This window comes from Bufo gargarizans, chromosome 9 (genome assembly GCF_014858855.1).
Source record: "Bufo gargarizans isolate SCDJY-AF-19 chromosome 9, ASM1485885v1, whole genome shotgun sequence".
In the NCBI taxonomy this organism is placed as follows: domain Eukaryota; kingdom Metazoa; phylum Chordata; class Amphibia; order Anura; family Bufonidae; genus Bufo; species Bufo gargarizans.
In genome coordinates, this window is record NC_058088.1 from 30879618 (window position 1) to 30896351 (window position 16734).

Here is a 16734-nt window from a genome sequence, read left to right on the forward strand (position 1 = left end):
CTGATTGTTGCTGTAGAACGCTACCCTCCGGATCCCTGTTGGACCTTTGTGGTCTGCTGTGGTCGCCCACCTGGGTGTTTGTGTTTGTCTGTATTTGTCTGTCCTCTCCCTGGTGTTTCCCTCTTAGTGCAGTGGTGAGGACTAGCGATCCCACCGGCCCGTTCATTATCTAGGGTTCATTTCAGGGAAAGCCAGGGTTTAGGCACGTGATCGCCGCACGGGTGAGGAACCCGTCTAGGGACGTCAGGGCAGTCAGGTGCCAGCCGCAAGGAGAGTTAGGGGTCACCACCTTTCCCTCTCCCTTGGGCAGGGCTTTCCCTGTTTTCCTCTCTGTGCGTGACACCAGTCATTACATATCTGGCCCTTATTTTTGTGTAGGTAAAAAAAAAAATATATATTTTTTTACCTACTTAGAATCCAGTATGGATCCAATTGCTGCTCTGTCCGAACAATTTCATGGCCTGTCTTTGGAGGTGGCAGGATTGAAGGCGTCGGTCCTCCAGCAACAGCAGCAATTACAACAGACCGCAAGCCCAGCGGTTGCTACTGGTAACCAGGTTGTTGCGGAACCCAAGGTCCCTCTCCCTGACAGATTTTCTGGGGGAAGGGACAAGTTTTTGACTTTCCGTGAGGCCTGTAAATTATACTTCAAACTGCGTCCTTACTCCTCTGGTAATGAAGAACAGCGGGTGGGTGTTGTTATTTCCCTGCTGCAGGGGGACCCGCAGTCCTGGGCGTTCTCTTTACCTACTGATTCTCAGGCGCTTCGGTCAGTGGATGAGTTTTTCGGGGCCTTGGGTCTCCTATATGACGACCCTGACCGAGTCGCACTGGCTGAATCAAAATTACGGAGACTCCTACAAGGAGAGCGGCCGGTAGAGGAGTATTGCTCTGACTTCCGTAGGTGGGCTACGGATACCCAATGGAATGACCCGGCTCTCAGGAGTCAGTTCTGCTCTGGGTTATCCGAAAGGGTTAAGGATGTGCTTGCATTATATGAGACCCCCTTTTCCCTTGATGCAGTTATGTCCCTTTCTATCCGTATAGATAGACGCCTTAGGGACAGGTTGAAAAAACCGGAGCCATTGGTAACCCCTCCCAAGCAGCAGTTAGTCTGTACGGACTTAGACGAGCCAATGCAGCTAGGAGGAACCACTCGTCAGGTCCGTCCTCCTGAGGTTCGCCGTAGGCGTGGGGTTTGTTTTTTTTGTGGGGAGAGGGGTCATTTCATTAATGTCTGTCCTTCTTTCCTCAGAAACAAAAAACCGTCGGGAAAACTACTAACCCCAGGCTGTGTGGAGGATGTCAGCCGGGGGGTATATGTTTCCTCCATACGAACATCGCAATTTGTGTTGCCAGCGGTTATTGTTTTTGGTGATAAGACAGAGACTATTTATTTTTTTCTAGACAGTGGAGCAGGGGTAAATTTGATAGATGCCCATTTTGCCTGCACTATGGGTTTGTCGCTCTGTACACTACAGAGACCTATTCCCATATTTGCTATTGATTCTGCTCCTCTGTCTCAGAGAAATCTCACCCACATTGTTCATAATTTACACCTTCGGGTAGGGGACCACCATAACGAGATGCTCTCATGTTTTGTTCTGGAGGGGCTTCCCGCTCCGGTAGTGCTGGGTCTTCCCTGGTTGGTAGCGCACAATCCAGTGGTGGATTGGCAGGCCAGGGAGATATTGGAGTGGAGTGAGCCGTGCAGAGAAAATTGCTTAAATAGCAATTGCTTAGTCGCCTCCATAGCTACCCTACCTACATTTGTTTCGGACTTTGAGGACGTTTTTTCTGAAAAGGGTTGTCAGAAGTTACCACCTCATCGTCCTTATGATTGCCTGGTTAACCTTATTCCCGGCGCAAAATTACCCAAGACCAGGTTATATAATCTTTCAGGTCCAGAGAGACAAGCCATGAAGGATTATATCTCCGAGAGTTTGGCTAAGGGACACATCAGACCCTCTTCTTCACCCGTGGCTGCAGGGTTTTTCTTCGTTAAAAAGAAAGATGGGGGCCTGCGTCCTTGCCTAGATTTTCGTGAATTAAATCGGATAACCATCCGAGACCCATACCCTCTTCCTCTTATTCCTGACCTGTTTAACCAGATTGCGGGTGCTAGGTGGTTCTCCAAACTCGATCTTAGGGGGGCCTACAATCTGATTCGTATTAAAGAGGGGGGTGAGTGGAAAACAGCTTTTAACACCCCTGAGGGGCATTATGAAAATCTAGTTATGCCTTTCGGCCTGACCAATGCTCCTGCCGTCTTTCAACATTTCGTTAATGACATTTTTAGTCATCTAATCGGCAGGTTTGTGGTAATATACCTAGATGATATTTTAATTTATTCGTCTGATCTGAGAACACATGAGGAGCATGTCAGACAAGTACTACAGGTCCTACGGACGAATGAATTATATGCTAAAATTGAAAAATGTGTTTTTGCCGTTCAGGAGATACAATTCCTAGCTTATTATTTATCTGCGTCAGGTTTCCGTATGGATCCTAGGAAGGTCCAGGCAATTTTGGATTGGGATCTTCCTGAGAACCTCAAAGCACTACAACGGTTCTTGGGCTTCGCGAATTTCTATAGGAAATTCATTAAAAATTATTCGGTGATCGTAAAACCCCTTACTGACATGACTAGGAAGGGGACTGATTTTTCTAAATGGTCTGACGCCGCTAAAGTTGCTTTTTCCTCTCTAAAAGAGAGGTTTACCTCAGCACCTGTACTAATCGAACCTGATGTCTCTCAGCCTTTTATTGTTGAAGTCGATGCATCAGAAGTGGGAGTGGGGGCTGTGCTGTCTCAGGGTCCGTCTCCTGGCAAATGGCGTCCTTGTGCTTTCTTTTCTAAAAAACTATCTGCAGCAGAAAAGAACTACGATATTGGCAATAGGGAACTATTAGCTATTAAACTTGCGTTTGAGGAGTGGCGTCACTTCTTAGAGGGGGCAGTCCACCCCGTCACTGTGTTTACGGACCACAAAAATCTGCTGTACCTCGAATCAGACAGGCTAGGTGGTCGCTATTTTTTACCATGTTTAACTTTGTGATTACCTATCGTCCTGGGGTAAAGAATACCAAGGCTGATGCACTATCTCGTTATTTCCCTGGAGGGGGTAATTTGAGTGATCCGGTACCCATTCTACAAAGAGGAGTGGTTGTCTCTGCTGTACACTCTGTTCTAGAGGGAAAGGTGTTAGAGGCCCAGGGGGACGCCCCGGCCTCTTGCCCCTCAGAGAAATTGTTTGTACCGTTGAACCTACGTCTCGAATTATTAAAGGAACATCATAATTCGGCACTTGCTGGGCACCCGGGTAGTAAAGCAACCTTAGAGCTATTGTCTCGTCGTTTTTGGTGGCCAAGGTTGCGTCAGGATGTATCGGATTTTGTGTCTTCTTGTTCTACCTGTGCGCGCGCAAAAGTTTCACATACACGTCCTGCAGGGTCTCTATTACCACTCGTCATTCCCAATAGACCATGGACACATCTGTCTATGGATTTTATCACTGACTTACCTTTGTCTGCGGGTAAAACAGTTATTTTGGTAGTAGTGGACAGGTTTAGCAAAATGGCACACTTCATTGCGTTACCCGCACTACCTAATGCTAAAACTCTTGCTCAGGTATTCGTCAGTGAGATCGTGAAGCTTCACGGGGTCCCCTCCGATGTTGTTTCGGATCGGGGAACCCAGTTTATTTCTAAATTTTGGAAAGCTTTTTGTTCCCGTTTGGGGGTTCACTTGTCCTTTTCCTCAGCTTTCCATCCTCAGTCGAATGGACGGACTGAGCGTACCAACCAAAACCTTGAGACATATCTAAGATGTTTTGTGTCTGAAAACCAAGAGTTGTGGTCGTCATATTTACCGTTAGCAGAGTTTGCCATAAATAATCGCCGTCAGGAATCCACTGGCAAGTCACCATTTCTTGGTGCATATGGTTTTCATCCCCAATTCTGTACTTTCAAAGAGGGGGGGTCTTCTGGGGTTCCCGAAGAGGAACGGTTTTCGTCATCTCTTTCATCGGTATGGCAGAAGGTGCAAGCTAACTTGAAAAATATGGGAGGTAAATACAAATGCATTGTGGCGGAACCCGCCTCGCCACTGGGCATTGGAGAGGACTGGCTACCCGCCTCCTACCTGCTGACTATGGCCCCTGGTGATTTGGTACGTTTGAATGCAATATTTGGGCATGTGCTATTTTATATTGCTGCTACTGGCCCTTTAATGGCCATCCGTGGACATGTCTGACTTTTAGGAGCAATGCCCCTTTAAGACTGTGTAGCAGATTGCAGTCAGGCTGTCTTAAATACTATGCATGTTATTATGTGTTCAGTTGAATTGTATATGTGTATTCCAGGGTTCAAGTTAGTCCATTACGTTTGATAATTGTATTTTGTGGATTGCGTCTGAGACAATGCTATTGTGTTGGTAATTACGTCTCAGACAAGGCTCATTGTGTTTTGTTTATTGCGTTACAGACAGAGGGAAGGGGATTTTGTGTACAATTGCTGGGAAGGTTTAAATACTGTAGATACATATGATTGGCTGTGGGTGGTACCTTGTTGGAAGATGTGTATAAATCAATGCTTGTGTTAAAATAAAGAGAGTTCCTGTTTTAAACCTCAAGGGGAAGTGTCGTCTCATCCTTGGGGGAGGATTTTTTGCATGCTGTCCCAGTTTGACTGCTAGGAGTGAAAACCTATTTGTATGGTTCCTATTCAACTGCCTACAGCATTCATTGCTGGGAGAGGATTTATATGCTGGTTCGGTGATTGTGGTGTCTGCCAGAGTGCTTGGAAGCCTCAGGAAAACGCTAGGCGCATCCGTAAACGGAGGTACTCAGTCGGGGTGCCAGGAGATCCGTTACATTGGTGGCAAGCGGTGGGATGGCGTCCTAGTGCGAGGAGAAGCAGCTCAGAGACACCGGTAACGTGTGGAGTTACAAATTCAGGGCAAACGCTAGCACTCGTGCAGCGCCCCTGGGAGCAGAGGTATCCAGCGACTTGGAGCAGACAAGTATGGAAGGCTCTGAAGATGACTGGCTGGCCGAGGTGAGGCAGCGAGTGGACCAGTATGGAGATAATGTGTCCATGGATATATGCCAGGCCATCTGGAACCAGGTCACAGCCAAGCGACACGCAAGGATGGAACGAGAATTCCGACTGGCGAAAGAGAGAGAAATTGCCCAGCAGAAGGAGTGTTACAGCAGCCGAGCAGAGGCTGCATCCGAGGAGGTAAGCCGTTTCCCCTTGAGGCGGCCAGAGGAACCCGAAGTAGGGGTCCTCATAGACTGGTCCTGTGAGGAACCACAACAGGCAGGTGGAGACGGGACCAAGGTCTCTCCACCGGGATGCTGGGCAGCTGGCCCAGACCCTCAGCAGCAGCCGGAGTTGCCAGGTGTGGACGCAGGTGGTCCTTACTCGCAAATGTTGAGGGACCTCACAGACTGGTCCTGGGAAGACCCACAGATGGCAGGTGGAGATGGGAACGAGATCTCTCTACCGGCCCTACAGGGATACTGGGCAGCCGGCCCAGATCTCCAACTCCAGCAGCAGTACCAGGAGGAGGAGGTAAGCAACCCCTCCCCTCCACAGCCAACTCCAAACCAGGTACTGGGGTCAGTAGAGGAGTCGTTAGCCCCCTCTGGCCCCCTCCCAGCAGAAGAGCTGGCATCTGGGCAGAGCGCCGCTGGCCTCTGCCCTACTTGTCCCCTTACTACCCAGCAGGACTGTACTCCAGTCCCTCCAGCAGAAGAGCTGGCATCAGGGCAGAGAGCCGCTAGCCTCTGCTCCACCGACCCCCTTGTTACAGGGCTGGCTTGTAACCCCCTCGCCCCACCAGAAGTGCTGGCATCAGTGCAGAACACCGCTGGCCGCTGTTCCCCAAGTAGCCCCAGCGGTTTGCCTAGCACACCAAGGGGAGACAGCAAGCCCCACAACAGTGCAGATGGGACCGTAGTCTCTGTACCTGCACCACTGGAGATATGGACAGTCTGTCCTGGTCCACAACAACAGGACAATGTATTGGAAGGAGAGGCAGTCTGTTTTCCCCTACAACAAGGGAGGATGTCGCAGAGAGAGGAGCCTGTTACCCCTTCCCCCCAGCAACAGCTTTTTTCAACCAGGGGAGAGGGCACCCTGGTTACCTTCCCCCCCAAGTCATGGATCTACAACTGGGCACAAGTGGCAGGGGGCCATAGGGACAACTACACCCTTGGAGAAAGGCCGGCTGACTATCAGAGCCCCAGACTGCCTGGAGGTCTGGAGTCTGGATAGTCTCAATGGGAAAGGGGAGAAATGTGGCGGAACCCGCCTCGCCACTGGGCATTGGAGAGGACTGGCTACCCGCCTCCTACCTGCTGACTATGGCCCCTGGTGATTTGGTACGTTTGAATGCAATATTTGGGCATGTGCTATTTTATATTGCTGCTACTGGCCCTTTAATGGCCATCCATGGACATGTCTGACTTTTAGGAGCAATGCCCCTTTAAGACTGTGTAGCAGATTGCAGTCAGGCTGTCTTAAATACTATGCATGTTATTATGTGTTCAGTTGAATTGTATATGTGTATTCCAGGGTTCAAGTTAGTCCATTACGTTTGATAATTGTATTTTGTGGATTGCGTCTGAGACAATGCTATTGTGTTGGTAATTACGTCTCAGACAAGGCTCATTGTGTTTTGTTTATTGCGTTACAGACAGAGGGAAGGGGATTTTGTGTACAATTGCTGGGAAGGTTTAAATACTGTAGATACATATGATTGGCTGTGGGTGGTACCTTGTTGGAAGATGTGTATAAATCAATGCTTGTGTTAAAATAAAGAGAGTTCCTGTTTTAAACCTCAAGGGGAAGTGTCGTCTCATCCTTGGGGGAGGATTTTTTGCATGCTGTCCCAGTTTGACTGCTAGGAGTGAAAACCTATTTGTATGGTTCCTATTCAACTGCCTACAGCATTCATTGCTGGGAGAGGATTTATATGCTGGTTCGGTGATTGTGGTGTCTGCCAGAGTGCTTGGAAGCCTCAGGAAAACGCTAGGCGCATCCGTAAACGGAGGTACTCAGTCGGGGTGCCAGGAGATCCGTTACATGCATGGCTGATAAGAGACTGTCGCCAGGTCCGGACCTAGGAGTGAATGACTATGTGTGGTTATCTACTAGGAATATCAAATTGAAGGTTCCCTCTTGGAAACTGGGTCCTAGGTTTATTGGTCCTTACAAGATTGTAGCCATCATCAACCCCGTGGCTTTTCGCCTGGAGTTACCTCAGACTTTTAAAATCCATAATGTCTTTCATAAGTCGTTACTCAAAAAATATGTTCCACCTCTAGAACTGTCACCGCTGCCACCCCCTCCTGTTGTCGTGGATGGTAATTTAGAATTTCAGATATCCAAAATTATTAATTCTCGTCGGGTCCGCCGCTCTCTCCAATATCTGGTGCACTGGAGAGGTTACGGTCCCGAGGAAAGGATGTGGGTTCCTGCGTCTGAGGTAAACGCCGACAGGCTAGTTCAGATTTTTCATGCCTCTCATCCTGAGAGACCTGGTCCTGAGTGTCCAGAGGCCCCTCGTAGAGAGGGGGGTACTGTCACGAGGGTGTCAAGAGCCAAGCCTGACTCCGTTGTACCCGGGGTCAGGAGGTCGCAGCGGTTGGCTGCACACTCTATGTAAGATAGGGCTGTTTCCTTATGGTAGCTTTCTGGGTTTGCTTTGCAAACCCTTTTGGCTCACTCAGGGATCCATAGCTCCTTCTCTCAGCTGTTCCTTGTCCAGCACTCCCATCCTCCTTATATTCCCCTCTCACACTTCTCTGGTTGCCAGATATAGAGTGTACAGGACACCGGGGGTGGGTCCTGGACGGGTGCTATACGGCACCACTGTTTGGACTATGGTCCATTTAAATAGAGGTAGAAGGTTCAGGGGGTCACCCAAAAGTGGGTGAAAAGTTCCAGGCAGGCGCTAATTCAGAGAGGACTGGCTCGCAGTCTTCTCTATCTTAGTAAAGGAGTTTGGGGCCTGGAATTTTGGAGGCTCCAAAGTGTTATTTGGGTGGGATGAAGCCTCCACTCCTAAACCCTGGAAGCCAGCGCACAAGGGGTTAAGATCTCACAGACAACCACCCATTAAAGCAGGAAGTGATGCTGGAGGGTGTGGGTTGGGAGAGTGCACCTGTGAGGATAAGATGGAAGTCTGCTAGCTGCTCAGAGAGGACTTTTGAGTAGTTTGGAAGGGAAGCTGTGTCTGCAGGGAAGGTCTGAAGGACCTCTACTAAAAACGTATGTGCCTTTCTTTTGGTTGTTTTCTGAAGAAAGACTGTTTCCTAAATTATGCTGGAAACAAGCAGGACTTTTGTTGTGATGGTTTGGATGCTGAAGAAAAGCTTTATTTTGTTTTGTTTGGTCACCAATAAAGACCCTTTGCTTTACTGACACGGTTTTTCGCACTTGTCTCGCGGAGCTTAAAGACCCCAAAGCTTACAACTGGTGGAGGATGCGGGCAAAGTGCATTTGCAGGCGCAAAAAAACCGTTTAAAACTGACATTTAAAGAGACAGTATACTTATGGCATGTCGTGGGTAAAGTCAGCCCAGGCGTTACAAACAGCAGACAAAGGCATGGAGGGGGTCGTTAAGGCTTTGGCACAAGCCACTGTGACCCAGCAGCAAGCCACTGTGGCCCAGCAGCAAGCGTCAGCAGAGTCAAACCGTCGCCATGAGGAAGCAATGGCTCAGCAGCAGCAGGCCCTGGCACAGGCTATAGCTGCGCAGCAGGAAAATACACGGCTGCTATCCGCCCAGTTTACGGCCCCGCAGGAGTCCACTCAAGCACAGGTGGCTGCCTTGCAGGAGGCCGTACAGCAGCTGGCTCAGGGACAAGCGCAAGCGGTCGTTGCCGTTAGCAACCCAGTGTCTGTTAGAGCCAGCCATTTTTTGCAGAAACTAACACCCAGTGATGACGTGGAAGCCTTTCTTACCACCTTTGAAAGGATAGCAGAGAGAGAAGCGTGGCCCCGGGACCAATGGGCCGGCATTATATCGCCTTTTCTCACGGGTGACCCGCAAAAGGCCTATTTTGACCTCCCAGCTGAGCACATCAAAAACTATGAACTTCTAAAAGCTGAAATCCTGGCCCGCCTGGGAGTGACCACAGCTGTCCGGGCTCAGAGGGTGCATCGCTGGCGGTACAAATCAGACCAACCACCCAGGTCCCAGATGCATGAACTAATTCAGTTAGTCAAAAAATGGCTGCAGCCAGAAAAGTTGTCAGGTTCACAAATGGTGGAACGAGTGGTGATGGACCGGTACCTACGGTCCCTACAAGATGACCTACAGCGCTGGGTAAGCCATGGAAACCCTACTAATGCTGACCAGCTGATCGAGCTGGTTGAACGGTATACCGTGGTGGAGGACCTGCTTGGGCCTGCCAAGCGTCGAGAACCCACGCCAAGGACACCCAGACCAGCCACCAACCTGAGGAGAGAAGCCTTGCCAGATGTTGGCGTCCGCAGGTTTACACCATCTGCCCTAGAACCACGGAGGTCGGTTCCTGTACCAAAGATGGGAGACATACAATGTTGGCGATGTCGGTCCTGGGGGCATACCCGGGCACAATGCCCACTGCAGGAGGAGCCTATGGAGTGCGGAACCGGTCGGAGAAGCTCCTTCTATGTGCGAAGTGTGTGTACCACTCATCTTGACCTGGCTGCAGGACGGTTTGAGTGTGAAGTGTGGGTGAACCACCTTCCTGCCAGGGCCCTCCTGGACTCCGGTAGCATGGTAACATTAGTACATGCCAGGGTACTTGGGAGGCTTAGACCAGTGACTAAAACTCTTCGGGTGGTATGCATTCATGGGGATACCAAGGAGTACCCCTTGGTTCCGGTGACTGTCTCTTATGGCCGTGCCTCAGTTACACAGGAGGTCGGGGTGGTAAACAGTTTAATTCATGACATCATAGTGGGGCGGGACTGTCCACTATTTCTGGAACTATGGAACGAGGTGCAAATGGCACCACCGGGGGAACTGGGGGCACTGGGCCTGGAAGGGACAGGGTCCGAGGGGTCCGGAGCTGAAATACACCCCTCTGATATAGAAATACCTACCATTGATAATGAAGTCGCAGGGAATGCTGATGTGGAGGATAATGCCCCTGACCCAGGTCTTAAACCCGGGTTGATCTCTGAGAGGGGGGAGGTCTTCCCATTACAAGTCATGCTGGGGGAGGATGACGAGGAGCTCTCCCCAGTTGAGGAGGATGAAGGGGAAACATCCTCAAGGCCAGTACATCCAGATCTAGACGTGTCCAGAGGTGCATTTGGTACCGCCCAATTACGGGACCCTGCCTTGGTCAATGCTCGAGAGCAGGTTTCGGTTGTTGATGGGGTCCCACAAATGCCAGATGTAGATCAGAGGTTCCCTCACTTTGCGTTGAAGGGGGACTTACTGTATCGAGTGGCTGAGAGCCGAGGGAAAACTATAGAGCAGTTGCTGGTTCCCCAACCGTATAGGCGGATGCTCCTCGATCTAGCCCACAACGATGCACTGGGAGGACACCTGGGGGCGGAGAAAACAGAGGCCAGGATAAACGACCGGTTTTACTGGCTAGGGTTGAAGGCCGAGGTTAAAAGATACTGTGCGTCTTGTCCCATTTGCCAGTTAACCGCCCCAGCGCCACACTATAGAAACCCTCTGGTGCCCTTGCCGATTATCGAAGTCCCGTTTGAACGGATCGCTATGGATCTGGTGGGACCCCTGGTAAAGTCGGCACGGGGCCACCAATATATAGTGGTCATCCTAGACTACGCAACTAGGTATCCAGAAGCTGTCCCTTTGAGGAAAGCCTCCTCTAAGGCCATCGCCAGGGAGTTGTTTCAAATGTTCTCACGAACTGGGTTCCCCAAAGAGATCCTGACAGACCAGGGTACCCCTTTTATGTCAAAGGTAATGGCGGACTTATGCAAATTGTTCCAAATTAAGCAGTTGCGGACGTCGGTCTACCACCCACAGACCGATGGCCTAGTCGAAAGATTCAATAAAACCCTAAAATCCATGTTGAGAAGAGTAGTCCAGAAAGATGGGAAGGATTGGGATATGTTACTCCCTGCCCTGTTATTTGCTATCCGGGAGGTCCCACAAGCATCCACAGGTTTTTCGCCATTTGAATTAGTGTATGGACGAAGGCCCCGGGGGTTACTCGATCTGGTAAAAGAGACATGGGAAAGTGAGTCCTCACCACACAAAACGGTGGTAGAACATATCTCTCAAATGCGAGAAAGGGTGGCTAAGGTGATGCCACTGGTGAAGGAGCACATGCAGAAGGCCCAGGATGCCCAAAGAAGAGTGTATAACAGGTCGGCTAAAATTAGACAGTTCCAAGTAGGAGACCGGGTGGCTGTTCTAATACCCACGGTAGAGAGCAAATTCTTGGCCAAATGGCAGGGCCCATTTGAGGTAGTAGAGAAATTCGGTGAGGTGGACTACAAGGTACACCAGCCAGGGAAAAGAAAACCATACCAGATCTATCACATCAATTTGTTGAAACCCTGGAGAGACAGAGAACAAGTGTCAGCGGTAGTAGGGGTACAGTCAGGGGACCATGCAGGGATCGACTTGGTGCAGGTTGCTTCTACCCTGACTAGACCTCAAACCCAGCAAACAAAAGAGTTTCTACAAAAAAATAGAGATATGTTTTCAGAGTTGCCCGGTCGCACCAACGTCATCGAGCATGACATTGTGACCTAGCCCAAGGTAAAAGTCAGGTTAAAGCCTTACCGTATCCCAGAAGCTCATAGGGTGGCAGTGTCCGAAGAGGTTAGAAGAATGTTCGAGCTTGGAGTCATTGAGGAGTCGCAGAGCGAATGGTCAAGTCCAATTGTGTTGGTACCCAAGCCCAACGGCGCCCTCCACTTCTGCAACGACTTCAGAAAGCTTAATGAAGTCTCCAAGTTCGACGCATATCCCATGCCACGAGTAGATGAGCTAATTGAAAGGTTGGGGCCTGCCAGGTACATTACCACGCTAGACCTCACAAAAGGGTACTGGCAGATTCCCCTGACTAAGGAAGCCAGGGAGAAGACAGCCTTCTCTACCCCAGAAGGCCACTTCCAATATAAGAGGATGCCATTTGGTCTACACTCAGCCCCGGCCACGTTCCAAAGGGCCATGGACAAAACTCTGCGTCCACACCAACGGTACGCTTCTGTCTACCTAGATGACATAGTCATCTTCAGCACTGATTGGGAGTCCCACCTTCCCCGGGTTCAGGCAGTCGTAGACTCCTTAAGAAGAGCAGGGTTCACCATCAACCCCGAGAAGTGTGCCATTGGGATGGAGGAAGTAAAATACCTAGGGTATATTGTGGGTAGAGGGCTGGTGAAGCCCCAAATGAGTAAGGTGGAGGCCATACAGGACTGGCCCCGTCCCCTAACCAAGAAGCAGGTCAGAGCGTTTTTGGGCATAGTTGGCTATTATAGGAGGTTTGTCCCCAACTTTGCCACTGTTGCTGCACCACTGACCGACCTGACCAGAGGCAGAAAGTCAGTGATGATAAAGTGGAACGCCGAGGCCGAGACGGCTTTTCAAATGCTTAAGACAGCTTTGTGCCAAGATCCGGTGCTTGTAGCTCCAGATTTTTCAAAAGATTTTGTAGTACAGACAGATGCTTCAAGCGAAGGGTTAGGAGCGGTCCTGTCTCAGGAAATCAATGGGGAGGAGCACCCTGTGGTCTTTCTTAGTAGGAAGCTGACGGCAGCTGAAAGAAACTATGCGGTGGTAGAGCGGGAGTGTCTGGCCATCAAGTGGGCTCTAGACTCCCTGCGATATTTCCTCCTGGGCAGAAAGTTCCGCTTGGTGTCAGACCATGCTCCGCTTACCTGGATGAGACAGAATAAACACACCAATGCCAGGGTAACAAGGTGGTTCCTTTCTCTCCAGGAGTTCAATTTCATGGTAGAGCACAGACCCGGGAGACAGCATCAGAATGCTGATGCCCTCTCCCGATTCCATTGTATGGTGTCTACTGTTGCCTCCAACACCTCCGCGTTGAGGCAGAGGGGGGGGGGGGATATGTACAGGACACCGGGGGTGGGTCCTGGACGGGTGCTATACGGCACCACTGTTTGGACTATGGTCCATTTAAATAGAGGTAGAAGGTTCAGGGGGTCACCCAAAAGTGGGTGAAAAGTTCCAGGCAGGCGCTAATTCAGAGAGGACTGGCTCGCAGTCTTCTCTATCTTAGTAAAGGAGTTTGGGGCCTGGAATTTTGGAGGCTCCAAAGTGTTATTTGGGTGGGATGAAGCCTCCACTCCTAAACCCTGGAAGCCAGCGCACAAGGGGTTAAGATCTCACAGACAACCACCCATTAAAGCAGGAAGTGATGCTGGAGGGTGTGGGTTGGGAGAGTGCACCTGTGAGGATAAGATGGAAGTCTGTTAGGACTTTTGAGTAGTTTGGAAGGGAAGCTGTGTCTGCAGGGAAGGTCTGAAGGACCTCTACTAAAAACGTATGTGCCTTTCTTTTGGTTGTTTTCTGAAGAAAGACTGTTTCCTAATTTATGCTGGAAACAAGCAGGACTTTTGTTGTGACGGTTTGGATGCTGAAGAAAAGCTTTATTTTGTTTTGTTTGGTCACCAATAAAGACCCTTTGCTTTACTGACACGGTTTTTCGCACTTGTCTCGCGGAGCTTAAAGACCCCAAAGCTTACAAGAGCTTCCTGCCTGGACATCTATTCTGACCCACTGGAGCTGTGTTGCTGCGTTCTCTGATTGTTGCTGTAGAACGCTACCCTCCGGATCCCTGTTGGACCTTTGTGGACAGTTGTTGTCGTCCACCTGGGTGTTTGTGTTTGTCTGTATTTGTCTGTCCTCTCCCTGGTGTTTCCCTCTTAGTGCAGTGGTGAGGACTAGCGATCCCACCGGCCCGTTCATTATCTAGGGTTCATTTCAGGGAAAGCCAGGGTTTAGGCACGTGATCGCCGCACGGGTGAGGAACCCGTCTAGGGACGTCAGGGCAGTCAGGTGCCAGCCGCAAGGAGAGTTAGGGGTCACCACCTTTCCCTCTCCCTTGGGCAGGGCTTTCCCTGTGTTCCTCTCTGTGCGTGACGCCGGTCATTACATAACCTTAAAATAAGATTTATGTCCATTCCAATATAAAGCTCAGACCTAAAGGACCATAGATTGTTCCTTATGGTTTATACACATGGTAGGTTGTGTCCATAAGTCTCTATGAGTTATTAACACTTTCCTGGGGGATGGTCCTGTCATACTATGATTTGGTGGCTCAGACTGGACAACACATGTGAAGAAACATCCAGTGCTCAATGTAAACTATTTCAAGAAAAGTATTGGGACACACGTGTTAATCATTGATTTCAAGTGTATTATTCAGTCCCATTGCCACAGGTGTGTAAAATCCAGCACCTAGCCATGCAGTCTGCCTTTACAAACATTTGCGGATAAGTGGGTCATTCTAAAGAGCTGACTGAATTCCAGCATGGTCCTGTAATAGGATGTCACCTCTGCCACAAGTCAGTTCATGACATTTTTCTCTCTCCTGGATATCAACTGTGAGTGGTATTATTGTAATGTTGAAGCGTTTAGGAACCACAGCAACTCAGCCACAAAGTAGAGACCACGTAACATTACAGAGCGGGGTTCCCAAGTGCCAACTGCCAAGGCGCATAGTGCATATAAGTCACCAACGCTCTGCTGACTCCATCACTGCAGAGTCCAGACCTTCTCTAGCATTAACATCAGCACAAAAACTGGAACTGAAAGCTTCATGGCATCGGTTTCCATGGCCGGCCAGTTGCATGCAAGTCTTCACCACATCACCGAGCACAATGCCAAGCGTCGAATAGAGTGGTGTAAAGCATATCGCCACTGGACTCTGGAGCAGTGGAAAAATCTTCTGTTGAGTGATGAATCGCGCTTCTCTATCTGGAAGTCTAGGTTTGGTGAATGCCAGGAGAACATTATGCGCCTGGATATATTGTGTCAACTGTAAGATTTGGTGAAGGGATAACGCTATGGGGGTGTTTTTCATTGGTTAGCCTCAACCCCTTTGTTCCAGTGAAGCCAGATTTTGACAACTGTATGCTTCCAACTTTGTGGGAACAGTTTGAGGAAAGTTCTTTCTATTCCAGCTTGACTTTACCCCAATGCACAAACTAAGGTCCATAAAGACATGGTTAAGTGATTTTGATGAGGAAGAACATGACTGGCCGCACCAAGCCCTTATCTCAATCCCATCCATCACCTTTGGGATGAACTGGAATGAAGACTGTGAGCCAGGCCCTCTCCTCCAACATCAGTGTCCGACCTCACAAATGTTCTTCTGGATGAATGGGCAAAGATTCTCACAGGCACTCTTCAAAATCTTGTAGAAAGCCTTCAGAGAAGATTGGAAGCTGATTTAGCACAAAGTGGAGACCAACTCCATCCTAATGTCTCCTGTAGGTGTAATGTGTAGGTTCCTCAATTCTCTCCATATATTTTAGCTGCCCAACCATCTTGACTAAGGTTTCCTGTAATGCAAAATGTAATCCTGACTCAAGATGGTCTATTAAAGAGGAGTAAAATAAGAAACGGACCAAAAGTGATTAAAATAACACTTTAATGTTTGTCATACACAGGCATCCTGCATGAGTATCGCACCCATACCTATAGAAACATGGCTCCTGTATTCATTTTCCCATTTGCTTCATTATACTATATTCCATGACCCCAAGAATGTAGTTAACATGAAAGGATGTGCACCAATTATTAGATACTATTAGTTAAAACTTTATATAGAACCCCATCTTTGCTTGGATGGATGAGTACATGTTATATGCCTTTTACTAGACCATAAAGGGACTGCTCAGTGAAAAACAGGACCATAGCAACCTTCATTTTATAAACTGTGACTGGTTGGTTGCTATGGGCAACACGGCCTACTTATCTCTGAGGCAGTTTTGAGTCCTTAGTTACTGAATTCCTAGAGAGAAGGTATTTTGTTCTTTATTTCATAAAAAAAAACAAATAAAATCATCACAATCAGATTGTGGAATACTGCCGGTCATGTTTTCCATGTGAATAAAATAAAATATATATAGATCTAACGGAAGAGCTGGCAAATTTTCTGATTGCGACCTGGAGGGTTGCTTTCTCCTGGAAAGCAGCACTCTGCGAAATTCAACTGTATCTGGTGGCGGGATGCTGCATCTTCAATCTCAGCCCCAGTGCCCAAAATGTGCATATAGGGGAAGGGATGTGTCATGAAAAAAGGGCGTGCCCTGAAAAAGGTGTGGCACTGCCCCCCAACAATTTCAACAGTACGCTTTGCGTACTGCTTCCCGGTTTCCACCTGTGAAAAGTTGGCAAGTACAATCTATCATTAGATACATGAACTTAACATTGAGAGCTCATTAGGAACTTAATTTGGCACCATGCAACCTCCGAAATATGCAGGACTGTAGTAAAGAGACCCACATATTTCCTTCGAGTTCATAGGTCTTCTTTTGGTTGGATCCCATATGAATCCAAAAGAGAAAGGATTTTGATGTGCTTCATTGGCTGCTGTGTTACGGAGGCATTCTCTTCTGTAAGACCTGGAACACAATATTGGGACATACGTAGTGGCGACCCTGTAGTGCCGACTTCCCATGATGCCTCAGTCCCATAATAATATGGTGGCATACGTTGGCAATGTGGCAAGTGGCTCTGACAAAATTTATCTTCATTCTGCTGCAAAT